We start from the raw sequence: 20111 nt of genomic DNA on the forward strand, positions 1-20111 counted from the left end.
CAAAGCCTGCCTATTTTGAATGGCGTAGTGGTCAATGCAACCTCCAAAAAAATCAGGACTTACTACCCCAATAACCTGCTAACTCACCCCTGAAATACTTACTTATTCACACTATTTTGTTCATTTGACTTGTTTCTAATTTGAAATGCCCATTTTTGTGGGGCCAAAAAGGTGCGTCTTTAAAAGGCGATTTCTACGATACCCCACTTTTGCGCGTCGGACCGCGACTTTTTCCGGAAACGCCGAAAAACCGCAATTTTCAGGAGAAACTAGACGTACATCCTCCCCCTCTGCCGCCCACCCACCCAACTGACAGCCAGCCAGCAGACAAGCACAGAGAGTTCCGTGGGTCTGTCTGTGATGTCATAAAGGGCCTGCTGATCAATGGCCAGCTCTCTGATTGGCTGCTGTGTTTGATTGACAGATTGAATCTGGCAGCTGATTGGCTGTCTACCCTAAAGTGCATTACACACCCCTGATGGTACCACTGGCTAAGACTCCACCTCAGCTCATTGATTAATTATAAATTTATAACAAATGATGGATGAAAGCAGGCAGGCCGGCCATTTTTTTCACGCTCATTGGACTTGTTTAATGCAATGCACCTTTGTATATTCACATGCATTCGCTTCATGCTGTAACCACTGTGCATAAAAATTTGGAAACATGGCATACAGTGTATCATTTGCTGTCTAAGTCATGTTTCCCATATTTTCCATTGCAAGATACAAGCCGGTTTGAGTGTTTGGGGCACATTTTAGCTAAAATCATCCTACGGGGCCTAACTGCTTATGCTAAAGCCTGCCTATTTTGAATGGCGTAGTGGTCACTGCAACCTCCAAAAAAATCAGGACTTACTACCCCAATAACCTGCTAACTTACCCCTGAAATACTTACTTATTCACACTATTTTGTTCATTTGACTTGTTTCTAATTTGAAATGCCCATTTTTGTGGGGCCAGAAAGGTGCGTCTTTAAAAGGCGATTTCTACGATACCCCACTTTTGCGCGTCGGACCGCGACTTTTTCCGGAAACGCCGAAAAATCGCAATTTTCAGGAGAAACGAGACGTACATCCACCCCCTCTGCCGCCCACCCACCCAACTGACAGCCAGCCAGCAGACAAGCACAGAGAGTTCCGTGGGTCTGTCTGTGATGTCATAAAGGGCCTGCTGATCAATGGCCAGCTCTCTGATTGGCTGCTGTGTTTGATTGACAGATTGAATCTGGCAGCTGATTGGCTGTCTACCCTAAAGTGCATTACACACCCCTGATGGTACCACTGGCTAAGACTCCACCTCAGCTCATTGATTAATTATAAATTTAGAACAAATGATGGATGAAAGCAGGCAGGCCGGCCATTTTTTTCACGCTCATTGGACTTGTTTAATGCAATGCACCTGTGTATATTCACATGCATTCACTTCATGCTGTAACCACTGTGCATAAAAATTTGGAAACATGGCATACAGTGTATCATTTGCTGTCTAAGTCATGTTTCCCATATTTTCCATTGCAAGATACAAGCCGGTTTGAGTGTTTGGGGCACATTTTAGCTAAAATCATCCTACGGGGCCTAAATGCTTATGCTAAAGCCTGCCTATTTTGAATGGCGTAGTGGTCACTGCAACCTCCAAAAAAATCAGGACTTACTACCCCAATAACCTGCTAACTCACCCCTGAAATACTTACTTATTCACACTATTTTGTTCATTTGACTTGTTTCTAATTTGAAATGCCCATTTTTGTGGGGCCAGAAAGGTGCGTCTTTAAAAGGCGATTTCTACGATACCCCACTTTTGCGCGTCGGACCGCGACTTTTTCCGGAAACGCTGAAAAACCGCAATTTTCAGGAGAAACGAGACGTACATCCTCCCCCTCTGCCGCCCACCCACCCAACTGACAGCCAGCCAGCAGACAAGCACAGAGAGTTCCGTGGGTCTGTCTGTGATGTCATAAAGGGCCTGCTGATCAATGGCCAGCTCTCTGATTGGCTGCTGTGTTTGATTGACAGATTGAATCTGGCAGCTGATTGGCTGTCTACCCTAAAGTGCATTACACACCCCTGATGGTACCACTGGCTAAGACTCCACCTCAGCTCATTGATTAATTATAAATTTAGAACAAATGATGGATGAAAGCAGGCAGGCCGGCCATTTTTTTTTCGCTCATTGGACTTGTTTAATGCAATGCACCTTTGTATATTCACATGCATTCGCTTCATGCTGTAACCACTGTGCATAAAAATTTGGAAACATGGCATACAGTGTATCATTTGCTGTCTAAGTCATGTTTCCCATATTTTCCATTGCAAGATACAAGCCGGTTTGAGTGTTTGGGGCACATTTTAGCTAAAATCATCCTACGGGGCCTAACTGCTTATGCCAAAGCCTGCCTATTTTGAATGGCGTAGTGGTCAATGCAACCTCCAAAAAAATCAGGACTTACTACCCCAATAACCTGCTAACTCACCCCTGAAATACTTACTTATTCACACTATTTTGTTCATTTGACTTGTTTCTAATTTGAAATGCCCATTTTTGTGGGGCCAGAAAGGTGCGTCTTTAAAAGGCGATTTCTACGATACCCCACTTTTGCGCGTCGGACCGCGACTTTTTCCGGAAACGCCGAAAAACCGCAATTTTCAGGAGAAACGAGACGTACATCCTCCCCCTCTGCCGCCCACCCACCCAACTGACAGCCAGCCAGCAGACAAGCACAGAGAGTTCCGTGGGTCTGTCTGTGATGTCATAAAGGGCCTGCTGATCAATGGCCAGCTCTCTGATTGGCTGCTGTGTTTGATTGACAGATTGAATCTGGCAGCTGATTGGCTGTCTACCCTAAAGTGCATTACACACCCCTGATGGTACCACTGGCTAAGACTCCACCTCAGCTCATTGATTAATTATAAATTTAGAACAAATGATGGATGAAAGCAGGCAGGCCGGCCATTTTTTTCACGCTCATTGGACTTGTTTAATGCAATGCACCTGTGTATATTCACATGCATTCACTTCATGCTGTAACCACTGTGCATAAAAATTTGGAAACATGGCATACAGTGTATCATTTGCTGTCTAAGTCATGTTTCCCATATTTTCCATTGCAAGATACAAGCCGGTTTGAGTGTTTGGGGCACATTTTAGCTAAAATCATCCTACGGGGCCTAAATGCTTATGCTAAAGCCTGCCTATTTTGAATGGCGTAGTGGTCAATGCAACCTCCAAAAAAATCAGGACTTACTACCCCAATAACCTGCTAACTCACCCCTGAAATACTTACTTATTCACACTATTTTGTTCATTTGACTTGTTTCTAATTTGAAATGCCCATTTTTGTGGGGCCAGAAAGGTGCGTCTTTAAAAGGCGATTTCTACGATACCCCACTTTTGCGCGTCGGACCGCGACTTTTTCCGGAAACGCCGAAAAACCGCAATTTTCAGGAGAAACGAGACGTACATCCTCCCCCTCTGCCGCCCACCCACCCAACTGACAGCCAGCCAGCAGACAAGCACAGAGAGTTCCATGGGTCTGTCTGTGATGTCATAAAGGGCCTGCTGATCAATGGCCAGCTCTCTGATTGGCTGCTGTGTTTGATTGACAGATTGAATCTGGCAGCTGATTGGCTGTCTACCCTAAAGTGCATTACACACCCCTGATGGTACCACTGGCTAAGACTCCACCTCAGCTCATTGATTAATTATAAATTTAGAACAAATGATGGATGAAAGCAGGCAGGCCGGCCATTTTTTTCACGCTCATTGGACTTGTTTAATGCAATGCACCTGTGTATATTCACATGCATTCACTTCATGCTGTAACCACTGTGCATAAAAATTTGGAAACATGGCATACAGTGTATCATTTGCTGTCTAAGTCATGTTTCCCATATTTTCCATTGCAAGATACAAGCCGGTTTGAGTGTTTGGGGCACATTTTAGCTAAAATCATCCTACGGGGCCTAAATGCTTATGCTAAAGCCTGCCTATTTTGAATGGCGTAGTGGTCACTGCAACCTCCAAAAAAATCAGGACTTACTACCCCAATAACCTGCTAACTCACCCCTGAAATACTTACTTATTCACACTATTTTGTTCATTTGACTTGTTTCTAATTTGAAATGCCCATTTTTGTGGGGCCAGAAAAGTGCGTCTTTAAAAGGCGATTTCTACGATACCCCACTTTTGCGCGTCGGACCGCGACTTTTTCCGGAAACGCTGAAAAACCGCAATTTTCAGGAGAAACGAGACGTACATCCTCCCCCTCTGCCGCCCACCCACCCAACTGACAGCCAGCCAGCAGACAAGCACAGAGAGTTCCGTGGGTCTGTCTGTGATGTCATAAAGGGCCTGCTGATCAATGGCCAGCTCTCTGATTGGCTGCTGTGTTTGATTGACAGATTGAATCTGGCAGCTGATTGGCTGTCTACCCTAAAGTGCATTACACACCCCTGATGGTACCATTGGCTAAGACTCCACCTCAGCTCATTGATTAATTATAAATTTAGAACAAATGATGGATGAAAGCAGGCAGGCCGGCCATTTTTTTCACGCTCATTGGACTTGTTTAATGCAATGCACCTTTGTATATTCACATGCATTCGCTTCATGCTGTAACCACTGTGCATAAAAATTTGGAAACATGGCATACAGTGTATCATTTGCTGTCTAAGTCATGTTTCCCATATTTTCCATTGCAAGATACAAGCCGGTTTGAGTGTTTGGGGCACATTTTAGCTAAAATCATCCTACGGGGCCTAACTGCTTATGCCAAAGCCTGCCTATTTTGAATGGCGTAGTGGTCAATGCAACCTCCAAAAAAATCAGGACTTACTACCCCAATAACCTGCTAACTCACCCCTGAAATACTTACTTATTCACACTATTTTGTTCATTTGACTTGTTTCTAATTTGAAATGCCCATTTTTGTGGGGCCAGAAAGGTGCGTCTTTAAAAGGCGATTTCTACGATACCCCACTTTTGCGCGTCGGACCGCGACTTTTTCCGGAAACGCCGAAAAACCGCAATTTTCAGGAGAAACGAGACGTACATCCTCCCCCTCTGCCGCCCACCCACCCAACTGACAGCCAGCCAGCAGACAAGCACAGAGAGTTCCGTGGGTCTGTCTGTGATGTCATAAAGGGCCTGCTGATCAATGGCCAGCTCTCTGATTGGCTGCTGTGTTTGATTGACAGATTGAATCTGGCAGCTGATTGGCTGTCTACCCTAAAGTGCATTACACACCCCTGATGGTACCACTGGCTAAGACTCCACCTCAGCTCATTGATTAATTATAAATTTAGAACAAATGATGGATGAAAGCAGGCAGGCCGGCCATTTTTTTCACGCTCATTGGACTTGTTTAATGCAATGCACCTGTGTATATTCACATGCATTCACTTCATGCTGTAACCACTGTGCATAAAAATTTGGAAACATGGCATACAGTGTATCATTTGCTGTCTAAGTCATGTTTCCCATATTTTCCATTGCAAGATACAAGCCGGTTTGAGTGTTTGGGGCACATTTTAGCTAAAATCATCCTACGGGGCCTAACTGCTTATGCTAAAGCCTGCCTATTTTGAATGGCGTAGTGGTCACTGCAACCTCCAAAAAAATCAGGACTTACTACCCCAATAACCTGCTAACTCACCCCTGAAATACTTACTTATTCACACTATTTTGTTCATTTGACTTGTTTCTAATTTGAAATGCCCATTTTTGTGGGGCCAGAAAGGTGCGTCTTTAAAAGGCGATTTCTACGATACCCCACTTTTGCGCGTCGGACCGCGACTTTTTCCGGAAACGCCGAAAAACCGCAATTTTCAGGAGAAACGAGACGTACATCCTCCCCCTCTGCCGCCCACCCACCCAACTGACAGCCAGCCAGCAGACAAGCACAGAGAGTTCCGTGGGTCTGTCTGTGATGTCATAAAGGGCCTGCTGATCAATGGCCAGCTCTCTGATTGGCTGCTGTGTTTGATTGACAGATTGAATCTGGCAGCTGATTGGCTGTCTACCCTAAAGTGCATTACACACCCCTGATGGTACCACTGGCTAAGACTCCACCTCAGCTCATTGATTAATTATAAATTTAGAACAAATGATGGATGAAAGCAGGCAGGCCGGCCATTTTTTTCACGCTCATTGGACTTGTTTAATGCAATGCACCTTTGTATATTCACATGCATTCGCTTCATGCTGTAACCACTGTGCATAAAAATTTGGAAACATGGCATACAGTGTATCATTTGCTGTCTAAGTCATGTTTCCCATATTTTCCATTGCAAGATACAAGCCGGTTTGAGTGTTTGGGGCACATTTTAGCTAAAATCATCCTACGGGGCCTAACTGCTTATGCCAAAGCCTGCCTATTTTGAATGGCGTAGTGGTCAATGCAACCTCCAAAAAAATCAGGACTTACTACCCCAATAACCTGCTAACTCACCCCTGAAATACTTACTTATTCACACTATTTTGTTCATTTAAATTGTTTCTAATTTGAAATGCCCATTTTTGTGGGGCCAGAAAGGTGCGTCTTTAAAAGGCGATTTCTACGATACCCCACTTTTGCGCGTCGGACCGCGACTTTTTCCGGAAACGCCGAAAAACCGCAATTTTCAGGAGAAACGAGACGTACATCCTCCCCCTCTGCCGCCCACCCACCCAACTGACAGCCAGCCAGCAGACAAGCACAGAGAGTTCCGTGGGTCTGTCTGTGATGTCATAAAGGGCCTGCTGATCAATGGCCAGCTCTCTGATTGGCTGCTGTGTTTGATTGACAGATTGAATCTGGCAGCTGATTGGCTGTCTACCCTAAAGTGCATTACACACCCCTGATGGTACCACTGGCTAAGACTCCACCTCAGCTCATTGATTAATTATAAATTTAGAACAAATGATGGATGAAAGCAGGCAGGCCAGCCATTTTTTTCACGCTCATTGGACTTGTTTAATGCAATGCACCTTTGTATATTCACATGCATTCGCTTCATGCTGTAACCACTGTGCATAAAAATTTGGAAACATGGCATACAGTGTATCATTTGCTGTCTAAGTCATGTTTCCCATATTTTCCATTGCAAGATACAAGCCGGTTTGAGTGTTTGGGGCACATTTTAGCTAAAATCATCCTACGGGGCCTAACTGCTTATGCTAAAGCCTGCCTATTTTGAATGGCGTAGTGGTCACTGCAACCTCCAAAAAAATCAGGACTTACTACCCCAATAACCTGCTAACTCACCCCTGAAATACTTACTTATTCACACTATTTTGTTCATTTGACTTGTTTCTAATTTGAAATGCCCATTTTTGTGGGGCCAGAAAGGTGCGTCTTTAAAAGGCGATTTCTACGATACCCCACTTTTGCGCGTCGGACCGCGACTTTTTCCGGAAACGCCGAAAAACCGCAATTTTCAGGAGAAACGAGACGTACATCCTCCCCCTCTGCCGCCCACCCACCCAACTGACAGCCAGCCAGCAGACAAGCACAGAGAGTTCCATGGGTCTGTCTGTGATGTCATAAAGGGCCTGCTGATCAATGGCCAGCTCTCTGATTGGCTGCTGTGTTTGATTGACAGATTGAATCTGGCAGCTGATTGGCTGTCTACCCTAAAGTGCATTACACACCCCTGATGGTACCACTGGCTAAGACTCCACCTCAGCTCATTGATTAATTATAAATTTAGAACAAATGATGGATGAAAGCAGGCAGGCCGGCCATTTTTTTCACGCTCATTGGACTTGTTTAATGCAATGCACCTGTGTATATTCACATGCATTCACTTCATGCTGTAACCACTGTGCATAAAAATTTGGAAACATGGCATACAGTGTATCATTTGCTGTCTAAGTCATGTTTCCCATATTTTCCATTGCAAGATACAAGCCGGTTTGAGTGTTTGGGGCACATTTTAGCTAAAATCATCCTACGGGGCCTAAATGCTTATGCTAAAGCCTGCCTATTTTGAATGGCGTAGTGGTCACTGCAACCTCCAAAAAAATCAGGACTTACTACCCCAATAACCTGCTAACTCACCCCTGAAATACTTACTTATTCACACTATTTTGTTCATTTGACTTGTTTCTAATTTGAAATGCCCATTTTTGTGGGGCCAGAAAGGTGCGTCTTTAAAAGGCGATTTCTACGATACCCCACTTTTGCGCGTCGGACCGCGACTTTTTCCGGAAACGCTGAAAAACCGCAATTTTCAGGAGAAACGAGACGTACATCCTCCCCCTCTGCCGCCCACCCACCCAACTGACAGCCAGCCAGCAGACAAGCACAGAGAGTTCCGTGGGTCTGTCTGTGATGTCATAAAGGGCCTGCTGATCAATGGCCAGCTCTCTGATTGGCTGCTGTGTTTGATTGACAGATTGAATCTGGCAGCTGATTGGCTGTCTACCCTAAAGTGCATTACACACCCCTGATGGTACCATTGGCTAAGACTCCACCTCAGCTCATTGATTAATTATAAATTTAGAACAAATGATGGATGAAAGCAGGCAGGCCGGCCATTTTTTTCACGCTCATTGGACTTGTTTAATGCAATGCACCTTTGTATATTCACATGCATTCGCTTCATGCTGTAACCACTGTGCATAAAAATTTGGAAACATGGCATACAGTGTATCATTTGCTGTCTAAGTCATGTTTCCCATATTTTCCATTGCAAGATACAAGCCGGTTTGAGTGTTTGGGGCACATTTTAGCTAAAATCATCCTACGGGGCCTAACTGCTTATGCCAAAGCCTGCCTATTTTGAATGGCGTAGTGGTCAATGCAACCTCCAAAAAAATCAGGACTTACTACCCCAATAACCTGCTAACTCACCCCTGAAATACTTACTTATTCACACTATTTTGTTCATTTGACTTGTTTCTAATTTGAAATGCCCATTTTTGTGGGGCCAGAAAGGTGCGTCTTTAAAAGGCGATTTCTACGATACCCCACTTTTGCGCGTCGGACCGCGACTTTTTCCGGAAACGCCGAAAAACCGCAATTTTCAGGAGAAACGAGACGTACATCCTCCCCCTCTGCCGCCCACCCACCCAACTGACAGCCAGCCAGCAGACAAGCACAGAGAGTTCCGTGGGTCTGTCTGTGATGTCATAAAGGGCCTGCTGATCAATGGCCAGCTCTCTGATTGGCTGCTGTGTTTGATTGACAGATTGAATCTGGCAGCTGATTGGCTGTCTACCCTAAAGTGCATTACACACCCCTGATGGTACCACTGGCTAAGACTCCACCTCAGCTCATTGATTAATTATAAATTTAGAACAAATGATGGATGAAAGCAGGCAGGCCGGCCATTTTTTTCACGCTCATTGGACTTGTTTAATGCAATGCACCTGTGTATATTCACATGCATTCACTTCATGCTGTAACCACTGTGCATAAAAATTTGGAAACATGGCATACAGTGTATCATTTGCTGTCTAAGTCATGTTTCCCATATTTTCCATTGCAAGATACAAGCCGGTTTGAGTGTTTGGGGCACATTTTAGCTAAAATCATCCTACGGGGCCTAAATGCTTATGCTAAAGCCTGCCTATTTTGAATGGCGTAGTGGTCACTGCAACCTCCAAAAAAATCAGGACTTACTACCCCAATAACCTGCTAACTCACCCCTGAAATACTTACTTATTCACACTATTTTGTTCATTTGACTTGTTTCTAATTTGAAATGCCCATTTTTGTGGGGCCAGAAAGGTGCGTCTTTAAAAGGCGATTTCTACGATACCCCACTTTTGCGCGTCGGACCGCGACTTTTTCCGGAAACGCTGAAAAACCGCAATTTTCAGGAGAAACGAGACGTACATCCTCCCCCTCTGCCGCCCACCCACCCAACTGACAGCCAGCCAGCAGACAAGCACAGAGAGTTCCGTGGGTCTGTCTGTGATGTCATAAAGGGCCTGCTGATCAATGGCCAGCTCTCTGATTGGCTGCTGTGTTTGATTGACAGATTGAATCTGGCAGCTGATTGGCTGTCTACCCTAAAGTGCATTACACACCCCTGATGGTACCACTGGCTAAGACTCCACCTCAGCTCATTGATTAATTATAAATTTAGAACAAATGATGGATGAAAGCAGGCAGGCCGGCCATTTTTTTTTCGCTCATTGGACTTGTTTAATGCAATGCACCTTTGTATATTCACATGCATTCGCTTCATGCTGTAACCACTGTGCATAAAAATTTGGAAACATGGCATACAGTGTATCATTTGCTGTCTAAGTCATGTTTCCCATATTTTCCATTGCAAGATACAAGCCGGTTTGAGTGTTTGGGGCACATTTTAGCTAAAATCATCCTACGGGGCCTAACTGCTTATGCCAAAGCCTGCCTATTTTGAATGGCGTAGTGGTCAATGCAACCTCCAAAAAAATCAGGACTTACTACCCCAATAACCTGCTAACTCACCCCTGAAATACTTACTTATTCACACTATTTTGTTCATTTGACTTGTTTCTAATTTGAAATGCCCATTTTTGTGGGGCCAGAAAGGTGCGTCTTTAAAAGGCGATTTCTACGATACCCCACTTTTGCGCGTCGGACCGCGACTTTTTCCGGAAACGCCGAAAAACCGCAATTTTCAGGAGAAACGAGACGTACATCCTCCCCCTCTGCCGCCCACCCACCCAACTGACAGCCAGCCAGCAGACAAGCACAGAGAGTTCCGTGGGTCTGTCTGTGATGTCATAAAGGGCCTGCTGATCAATGGCCAGCTCTCTGATTGGCTGCTGTGTTTGATTGACAGATTGAATCTGGCAGCTGATTGGCTGTCTACCCTAAAGTGCATTACACACCCCTGATGGTACCACTGGCTAAGACTCCACCTCAGCTCATTGATTAATTATAAATTTAGAACAAATGATGGATGAAAGCAGGCAGGCCAGCCATTTTTTTCACGCTCATTGGACTTGTTTAATGCAATGCACCTTTGTATATTCACATGCATTCGCTTCATGCTGTAACCACTGTGCATAAAAATTTGGAAACATGGCATACAGTGTATCATTTGCTGTCTAAGTCATGTTTCCCATATTTTCCATTGCAAGATACAAGCCGGTTTGAGTGTTTGGGGCACATTTTAGCTAAAATCATCCTACGGGGCCTAACTGCTTATGCTAAAGCCTGCCTATTTTGAATGGCGTAGTGGTCACTGCAACCTCCAAAAAAATCAGGACTTACTACCCCAATAACCTGCTAACTCACCCCTGAAATACTTACTTATTCACACTATTTTGTTCATTTGACTTGTTTCTAATTTGAAATGCCCATTTTTGTGGGGCCAGAAAGGTGCGTCTTTAAAAGGCGATTTCTACGATACCCCACTTTTGCGCGTCGGACCGCGACTTTTTCCGGAAACGCCGAAAAACCGCAATTTTCAGGAGAAACGAGACGTACATCCTCCCCCTCTGCCGCCCACCCACCCAACTGACAGCCAGCCAGCAGACAAGCACAGAGAGTTCCATGGGTCTGTCTGTGATGTCATAAAGGGCCTGCTGATCAATGGCCAGCTCTCTGATTGGCTGCTGTGTTTGATTGACAGATTGAATCTGGCAGCTGATTGGCTGTCTACCCTAAAGTGCATTACACACCCCTGATGGTACCACTGGCTAAGACTCCACCTCAGCTCATTGATTAATTATAAATTTAGAACAAATGATGGATGAAAGCAGGCAGGCCGGCCATTTTTTTCACGCTCATTGGACTTGTTTAATGCAATGCACCTGTGTATATTCACATGCATTCACTTCATGCTGTAACCACTGTGCATAAAAATTTGGAAACATGGCATACAGTGTATCATTTGCTGTCTAAGTCATGTTTCCCATATTTTCCATTGCAAGATACAAGCCGGTTTGAGTGTTTGGGGCACATTTTAGCTAAAATCATCCTACGGGGCCTAAATGCTTATGCTAAAGCCTGCCTATTTTGAATGGCGTAGTGGTCACTGCAACCTCCAAAAAAATCAGGACTTACTACCCCAATAACCTGCTAACTCACCCCTGAAATACTTACTTATTCACACTATTTTGTTCATTTGACTTGTTTCTAATTTGAAATGCCCATTTTTGTGGGGCCAGAAAGGTGCGTCTTTAAAAGGCGATTTCTACGATACCCCACTTTTGCGCGTCGGACCGCGACTTTTTCCGGAAACGCTGAAAAACCGCAATTTTCAGGAGAAACGAGACGTACATCCTCCCCCTCTGCCGCCCACCCACCCAACTGACAGCCAGCCAGCAGACAAGCACAGAGAGTTCCGTGGGTCTGTCTGTGATGTCATAAAGGGCCTGCTGATCAATGGCCAGCTCTCTGATTGGCTGCTGTGTTTGATTGACAGATTGAATCTGGCAGCTGATTGGCTGTCTACCCTAAAGTGCATTACACACCCCTGATGGTACCATTGGCTAAGACTCCACCTCAGCTCATTGATTAATTATAAATTTAGAACAAATGATGGATGAAAGCAGGCAGGCCGGCCATTTTTTTCACGCTCATTGGACTTGTTTAATGCAATGCACCTTTGTATATTCACATGCATTCGCTTCATGCTGTAACCACTGTGCATAAAAATTTGGAAACATGGCATACAGTGTATCATTTGCTGTCTAAGTCATGTTTCCCATATTTTCCATTGCAAGATACAAGCCGGTTTGAGTGTTTGGGGCACATTTTAGCTAAAATCATCCTACGGGGCCTAACTGCTTATGCCAAAGCCTGCCTATTTTGAATGGCGTAGTGGTCAATGCAACCTCCAAAAAAATCAGGACTTACTACCCCAATAACCTGCTAACTCACCCCTGAAATACTTACTTATTCACACTATTTTGTTCATTTGACTTGTTTCTAATTTGAAATGCCCATTTTTGTGGGGCCAGAAAGGTGCGTCTTTAAAAGGCGATTTCTACGATACCCCACTTTTGCGCGTCGGACCGCGACTTTTTCCGGAAACGCCGAAAAACCGCAATTTTCAGGAGAAACGAGACGTACATCCTCCCCCTCTGCCGCCCACCCACCCAACTGACAGCCAGCCAGCAGACAAGCACAGAGAGTTCCGTGGGTCTGTCTGTGATGTCATAAAGGGCCTGCTGATCAATGGCCAGCTCTCTGATTGGCTGCTGTGTTTGATTGACAGATTGAATCTGGCAGCTGATTGGCTGTCTACCCTAAAGTGCATTACACACCCCTGATGGTACCACTGGCTAAGACTCCACCTCAGCTCATTGATTAATTATAAATTTAGAACAAATGATGGATGAAAGCAGGCAGGCCGGCCATTTTTTTCACGCTCATTGGACTTGTTTAATGCAATGCACCTGTGTATATTCACATGCATTCACTTCATGCTGTAACCACTGTGCATAAAAATTTGGAAACATGGCATACAGTGTATCATTTGCTGTCTAAGTCATGTTTCCCATATTTTCCATTGCAAGATACAAGCCGGTTTGAGTGTTTGGGGCACATTTTAGCTAAAATCATCCTACGGGGCCTAACTGCTTATGCTAAAGCCTGCCTATTTTGAATGGCGTAGTGGTCACTGCAACCTCCAAAAAAATCAGGACTTACTACCCCAATAACCTGCTAACTCACCCCTGAAATACTTACTTATTCACACTATTTTGTTCATTTGACTTGTTTCTAATTTGAAATGCCCATTTTTGTGGGGCCAGAAAGGTTCGTCTTTAAAAGGCGATTTCTACGATACCCCACTTTTGCGCGTCGGACCGCGACTTTTTCCGGAAACGCCGAAAAACCGCAATTTTCAGGAGAAACGAGACGTACATCCTCCCCCTCTGCCGCCCACCCACCCAACTGACAGCCAGCCAGCAGACAAGCACAGAGAGTTCCGTGGGTCTGTCTGTGATGTCATAAAGGGCCTGCTGATCAATGGCCAGCTCTCTGATTGGCTGCTGTGTTTGATTGACAGATTGAATCTGGCAGCTGATTGGCTGTCTACCCTAAAGTGCATTACACACCCCTGATGGTACCACTGGCTAAGACTCCACCTCAGCTCATTGATTAATTATAAATTTAGAACAAATGATGGATGAAAGCAGGCAGGCCGGCCATTTTTTTCACGCTCATTGGACTTGTTTAATGCAATGCACCTTTGTATATTCACATGCATTCGCTTCATGCTGTAACCACTGTGCATAAAAATTTGGAAACATGGCATACAGTGTATCATTTGCTGTCTAAGTCATGTTTCCCATATTTTCCATTGCAAGATACAAGCCGGTTTGAGTGTTTGGGGCACATTTTAGCTAAAATCATCCTACGGGGCCTAACTGCTTATGCCAAAGCCTGCCTATTTTGAATGGCGTAGTGGTCAATGCAACCTCCAAAAAAATCAGGACTTACTACCCCAATAACCTGCTAACTCACCCCTGAAATACTTACTTATTCACACTATTTTGTTCATTTGACTTGTTTCTAATTTGAAATGCCCATTTTTGTGGGGCCAGAAAGGTGCGTCTTTAAAAGGCGATTTCTACGATACCCCACTTTTGCGCGTCGGACCGCGACTTTTTCCGGAAACGCCGAAAAACCGCAATTTTCAGGAGAAACGAGACGTACATCCTCCCCCTCTGCCGCCCACCCACCCAACTGACAGCCAGCCAGCAGACAAGCACAGAGAGTTCCGTGGGTCTGTCTGTGATGTCATAAAGGGCCTGCTGATCAATGGCCAGCTCTCTGATTGGCTGCTGTGTTTGATTGACAGATTGAATCTGGCAGCTGATTGGCTGTCTACCCTAAAGTGCATTACACACCCCTGATGGTACCACTGGCTAAGACTCCACCTCAGCTCATTGATTAATTATAAATTTAGAACAAATGATGGATGAAAGCAGGCAGGCCGGCCATTTTTTTCACGCTCATTGGACTTGTTTAATGCAATGCACCTGTGTATATTCACATGCATTCACTTCATGCTGTAACCACTGTGCATAAAAATTTGGAAACATGGCATACAGTGTATCATTTGCTGTCTAAGTCATGTTTCCCATATTTTCCATTGCAAGATACAAGCCGGTTTGAGTGTTTGGGGCACATTTTAGCTAAAATCATCCTACGGGGCCTAAATGCTTATGCTAAAGCCTGCCTATTTTGAATGGCGTAGTGGTCACTGCAACCTCCAAAAAAATCAGGACTTACTACCCCAATAACCTGCTAACTCACCCCTGAAATACTTACTTATTCACACTATTTTGTTCATTTGACTTGTTTCTAATTTGAAATGCCCATTTTTGTGGGGCCAGAAAGGTGCGTCTTTAAAAGGCGATTTCTACGATACCCCACTTTTTGCGCGTCGGACCGCGACTTTTTCCGGAAACGCTGAAAAACCGCAATTTTCAGGAGAAACGAGACGTACATCCTCCCCCTCTGCCGCCCACCCACCCAACTGACAGCCAGCCAGCAGACAAGCACAGAGAGTTCCGTGGGTCTGTCTGTGATGTCATAAAGGGCCTGCTGATCAATGGCCAGCTCTCTGATTGGCTGCTGTGTTTGATTGACAGATTGAATCTGGCAGCTGATTGGCTGTCTACCCTAAAGTGCATTACACACCCCTGATGGTACCACTGGCTAAGACTCCACCTCAGCTCATTGATTAATTATAAATTTAGAACAAATGATGGATGAAAGCAGGCAGGCCGGCCATTTTTTTCACGCTCATTGGACTTGTTTAATGCAATGCACCTTTGTATATTCACATGCATTCGCTTCATGCTGTAACCACTGTGCATAAAAATTTGGAAACATGGCATACAGTGTATCATTTGCTGTCTAAGTCATGTTTCCCATATTTTCCATTGCAAGATACAAGCCGGTTTGAGTGTTTGGGGCACATTTTAGCTAAAATCATCCTACGGGGCCTAACTGCTTATGCCAAAGCCTGCCTATTTTGAATGGCGTAGTGGTCAATGCAACCTCCAAAAAAATCAGGACTTACTACCCCAATAACCTGCTAACTCACCCCTGAAATACTTACTTATTCACACTATTTTGTTCATTTGACTTGTTTCTAATTTGAAATGCCCATTTTTGTGGGGCCAGAAAGGTGCGTCTTTAGAAGGCGATTTCTACGATACCCCACTTTTGCGCGTCGGACCGCGACTTTTTCCGGAAACGCCGAAAAACCGCAATTTTCAGGAGAAACGAGACGTACATCCTCCCCCTCTGCCGCCCACCCACCCAACTGACAGCCAGCCAGCAGACAAGCACAGAGAGTTCCGTGGGTCTGTCTGTGATGTCATAAAGGGCCTGCTGATCAATGGCCAGCTCTCTGATTGGCTGCTGTGTTTGATTGACAGATTGAATCTGGCAGCTGATTGGCTGTCTACCCTAAAGTGCATTACACACCCCTGATGGTACCACTGGCTAAGACTCCACCTCAGCTCATTGATTAATTATAAATTTAGAACAAATGATGGATGAAAGCAGGCAGGCCGGCCATTTTTTTCACGCTCATTGGACTTGTTTAATGCAATGCACCTGTGTATATTCACATGCATTCGCTTCATGCTGTAACCACTGTGCATAAAAATTTGGAAACATGGCATACAGTGTATCATTTGCTGTCTAAGTCATGTTTCCCATATTTTCCATTGCAAGATACAAGCCGGTTTGAGTGTTTGGGGCACATTTTAGCTAAAATCATCCTACGGGGCCTAAATGCTTATGCTAAAGCCTGCCTATTTTGAATGGCGTAGTGGTCACTGCAACCTCCAAAAAAATCAGGACTTACTACCCCAATAACCTGCTAACTCACCCCTGAAATACTTACTTATTCACACTATTTTGTTCATTTGACTTGTTTCTAATTTGAAATGCCCATTTTTGTGGGGCCAGAAAGGTGCGTCTTTAAAAGGCGATTTCTACGATACCCCACTTTTGCGCGTCGGACCGCGACTTTTTCCGCAAACGCCGAAAAACCGCAATTTTCAGGAGAAACGAGACGTACATCCTCCCCCTCTGCCGCCCACCCACCCAACTGACAGCCAGCCAGCAGACAAGCACAGAGAGTTCCGTGGGTCTGTCTGTGATGTCATAAAGGGCCTGCTGATCAATGGCCAGCTCTCTGATTGGCTGCTGTGTTTGATTGACAGATTGAATCTGGCAGCTGATTGGCTGTCTACCCTAAAGTGCATTACACACCCCTGATGGTACCACTGGCTAAGACTCCACCTCAGCTCATTGATTAATTATAAATTTAGAACAAATGATGGATGAAAGCAGGCAGGCCGGCCATTTTTTTCACGCTCATTGGACTTGTTTAATGCAATGCACCTGTGTATATTCACATGCATTCACTTCATGCTGTAACCACTGTGCATAAAAATTTGGAAACATGGCATACAGTGTATCATTTGCTGTCTAAGTCATGTTTCCCATATTTTCCATTGCAAGATACAAGCCGGTTTGAGTGTTTGGGGCACATTTTAGCTAAAATCATCCTACGGGGCCTAAATGCTTATGCTAAAGCCTGCCTATTTTGAATGGCGTAGTGGTCACTGCAACCTCCAAAAAAATCAGGACTTACTACCCCAATAACCTGCTAACTCACCCCTGAAATACTTACTTATTCACACTATTTTGTTCATTTGACTTGTTTCTAATTTGAAATGCCCATTTTTGTGGGGCCAGAAAGGTGCGTCTTTAAAAGGCGATTTCTACGATACCCCACTTTTGCGCGTCGGACCGCGACTTTTTCCGGAAACGCTGAAAAACCGCAATTTTCAGGAGAAACGAGACGTACATCCTCCCCCTCTGCCGCCCACCCACCCAACTGACAGCCAGCCAGCAGACAAGCACAGAGAGTTCCGTGGGTCTGTCTGTGATGTCATAAAGGGCCTGCTGATCAATGGCCAGCTCTCTGATTGGCTGCTGTGTTTGATTGACAGATTGAATCTGGCAGCTGATTGGCTGTCTACCCTAAAGTGCATTACACACCCCTGATGGTACCACTGGCTAAGACTCCACCTCAGCTCATTGATTAATTATAAATTTAGAACAAATGATGGATGAAAGCAGGCAGGCCGGCCATTTTTTTCACGCTCATTGGACTTGTTTAATGCAATGCACCTGTGTATATTCACATGCATTCACTTCATGCTGTAACCACTGTGCATAAAAATTTGGAAACATGGCATACAGTGTATCATTTGCTGTCTAAGTCATGTTTCCCATATTTTCCATTGCAAGATACAAGCCGGTTTGAGTGTTTGGGGCACATTTTAGCTAAAATCATCCTACGGGGCCTAAATGCTTATGCTAAAGCCTGCCTATTTTGAATGGCGTAGTGGTCACTGCAACCTCCAAAAAAATCAGGACTTACTACCCCAATAACCTGCTAACTCACCCCTGAAATACTTACTTATTCACAATATTTTGTTCATTTGACTTGTTTCTAATTTGAAATGCCCATTTTTGTGGGGCCAGAAAGGTGCGTCTTTAAAAGGCGATTTCTACGATACCCCACTTTTGCGCGTCGGATTGCGACTTTTTCCGGAAACGCTGAAAAACCGCAATTTTCAGGAGAAACGAGACGTACATCCTCCCCCTCTGCCGCCCACCCACCCAACTGACAGCCAGCCAGCAGACAAGCACAGAGAGTTCCGTGGGTCTGTCTGTGATGTCATAAAGGGCCTGCTGATCAATGGCCAGCTCTCTGATTGGCTGCTGTGTTTGATTGACAGATTGAATCTGGCAGCTGATTGGCTGTCTACCCTAAAGTGCATTACACACCCCTGATGGTACCACTGGCTAAGACTCCACCTCAGCTCATTGATTAATTATAAATTTAGAACAAATGATGGATGAAAGCAGGCAGGCCGGCCATTTTTTTCACGCTCATTGGACTTGTTTAATGCAATGCACCTTTGTATATTCACATGCATTCGCTTCATGCTGTAACCACTGTGCATAAAAATTTGGAAACATGGCATACAGTGTATCATTTGCTGTCTAAGTCATGTTTCCCATATTTTCCATTGCAAGATACAAGCCGGTTTGAGTGTTTGGGGCACATTTTAGCTAAAATCATCCTACGGGGCCTAACTGCTTATGCCAAAGCCTGCCTATTTTGAATGGCGTAGTGGTCACTGCAACCTCCAAAAAAATCAGGACTTACTACCCCAATAACCTGCTAACTCACCCCTGAAATACTTACTTATTCACACTATTTTGTTCATTTGACTTGTTTCTAATTTGAAATGCCCATTTTTGTGGGGCCAGAAAGGTGCGTCTTTAAAAGGCGATTTCTACGATACCCCACTTTTGCGCGTCGGACCGCGACTTTTTCCGGAAACGCCGAAAAACCGCAATTTTCAGGAGAAACGAGACGTACATCCTCCCCCTCTGCCGCCCACCCACCCAACTGACAGCCAGCCAGCAGACAAGCACAGAGAGTTCCGTGGGTCTGTCTGTGATGTCATAAAGGGCCTGCTGATCAATGGCCAGCTCTCTGATTGGCTGCTGTGTTTGATTGACAGATTGAATCTGGCAGCTGATTGGCTGTCTACCCTAAAGTGCATTACACACCCCTGATGGTACCACTGGCTAAGACTCCACCTCAGCTCATTGATTAATTATAAATTTAGAACAAATGATGGATGAAAGCAGGCAGGCCGGCCATTTTTTTCACGCTCATTGGACTTGTTTAATGCAATGCACCTGTGTATATTCACATGCATTCACTTCATGCTGTAACCACTGTGCATAAAAATTTGGAAACATGGCATACAGTGTATCATGTGCTGTCTAAGTCATGTTTCCCATATTTTCCATTGCAAGATACAAGCCGGTTTGAGTGTTTGGGGCACATTTTAGCTAAAATCATCCTACGGGGCCTAAATGCTTATGCTAAAGCCTGCCTATTTTGAATGGCGTAGTGGTCACTGCAACCTCCAAAAAAATCAGGACTTACTACCCCAATAACCTGCTAACTCACCCCTGAAATACTTACTTATTCACAATATTTTGTTCATTTGACTTGTTTCTAATTTGAAATGCCCATTTTTGTGGGGCCAGAAAGGTGCGTCTTTAAAAGGCGATTTCTACGATACCCCACTTTTGCGCGTCGGATTGCGACTTTTTCC

The sequence above is a fragment of the Crinia signifera genome, chromosome 2, assembly GCF_055691185.1.
Source record: "Crinia signifera chromosome 2, ASM5569118v1, whole genome shotgun sequence".
NCBI classification, from domain to species: domain Eukaryota; kingdom Metazoa; phylum Chordata; class Amphibia; order Anura; family Myobatrachidae; genus Crinia; species Crinia signifera.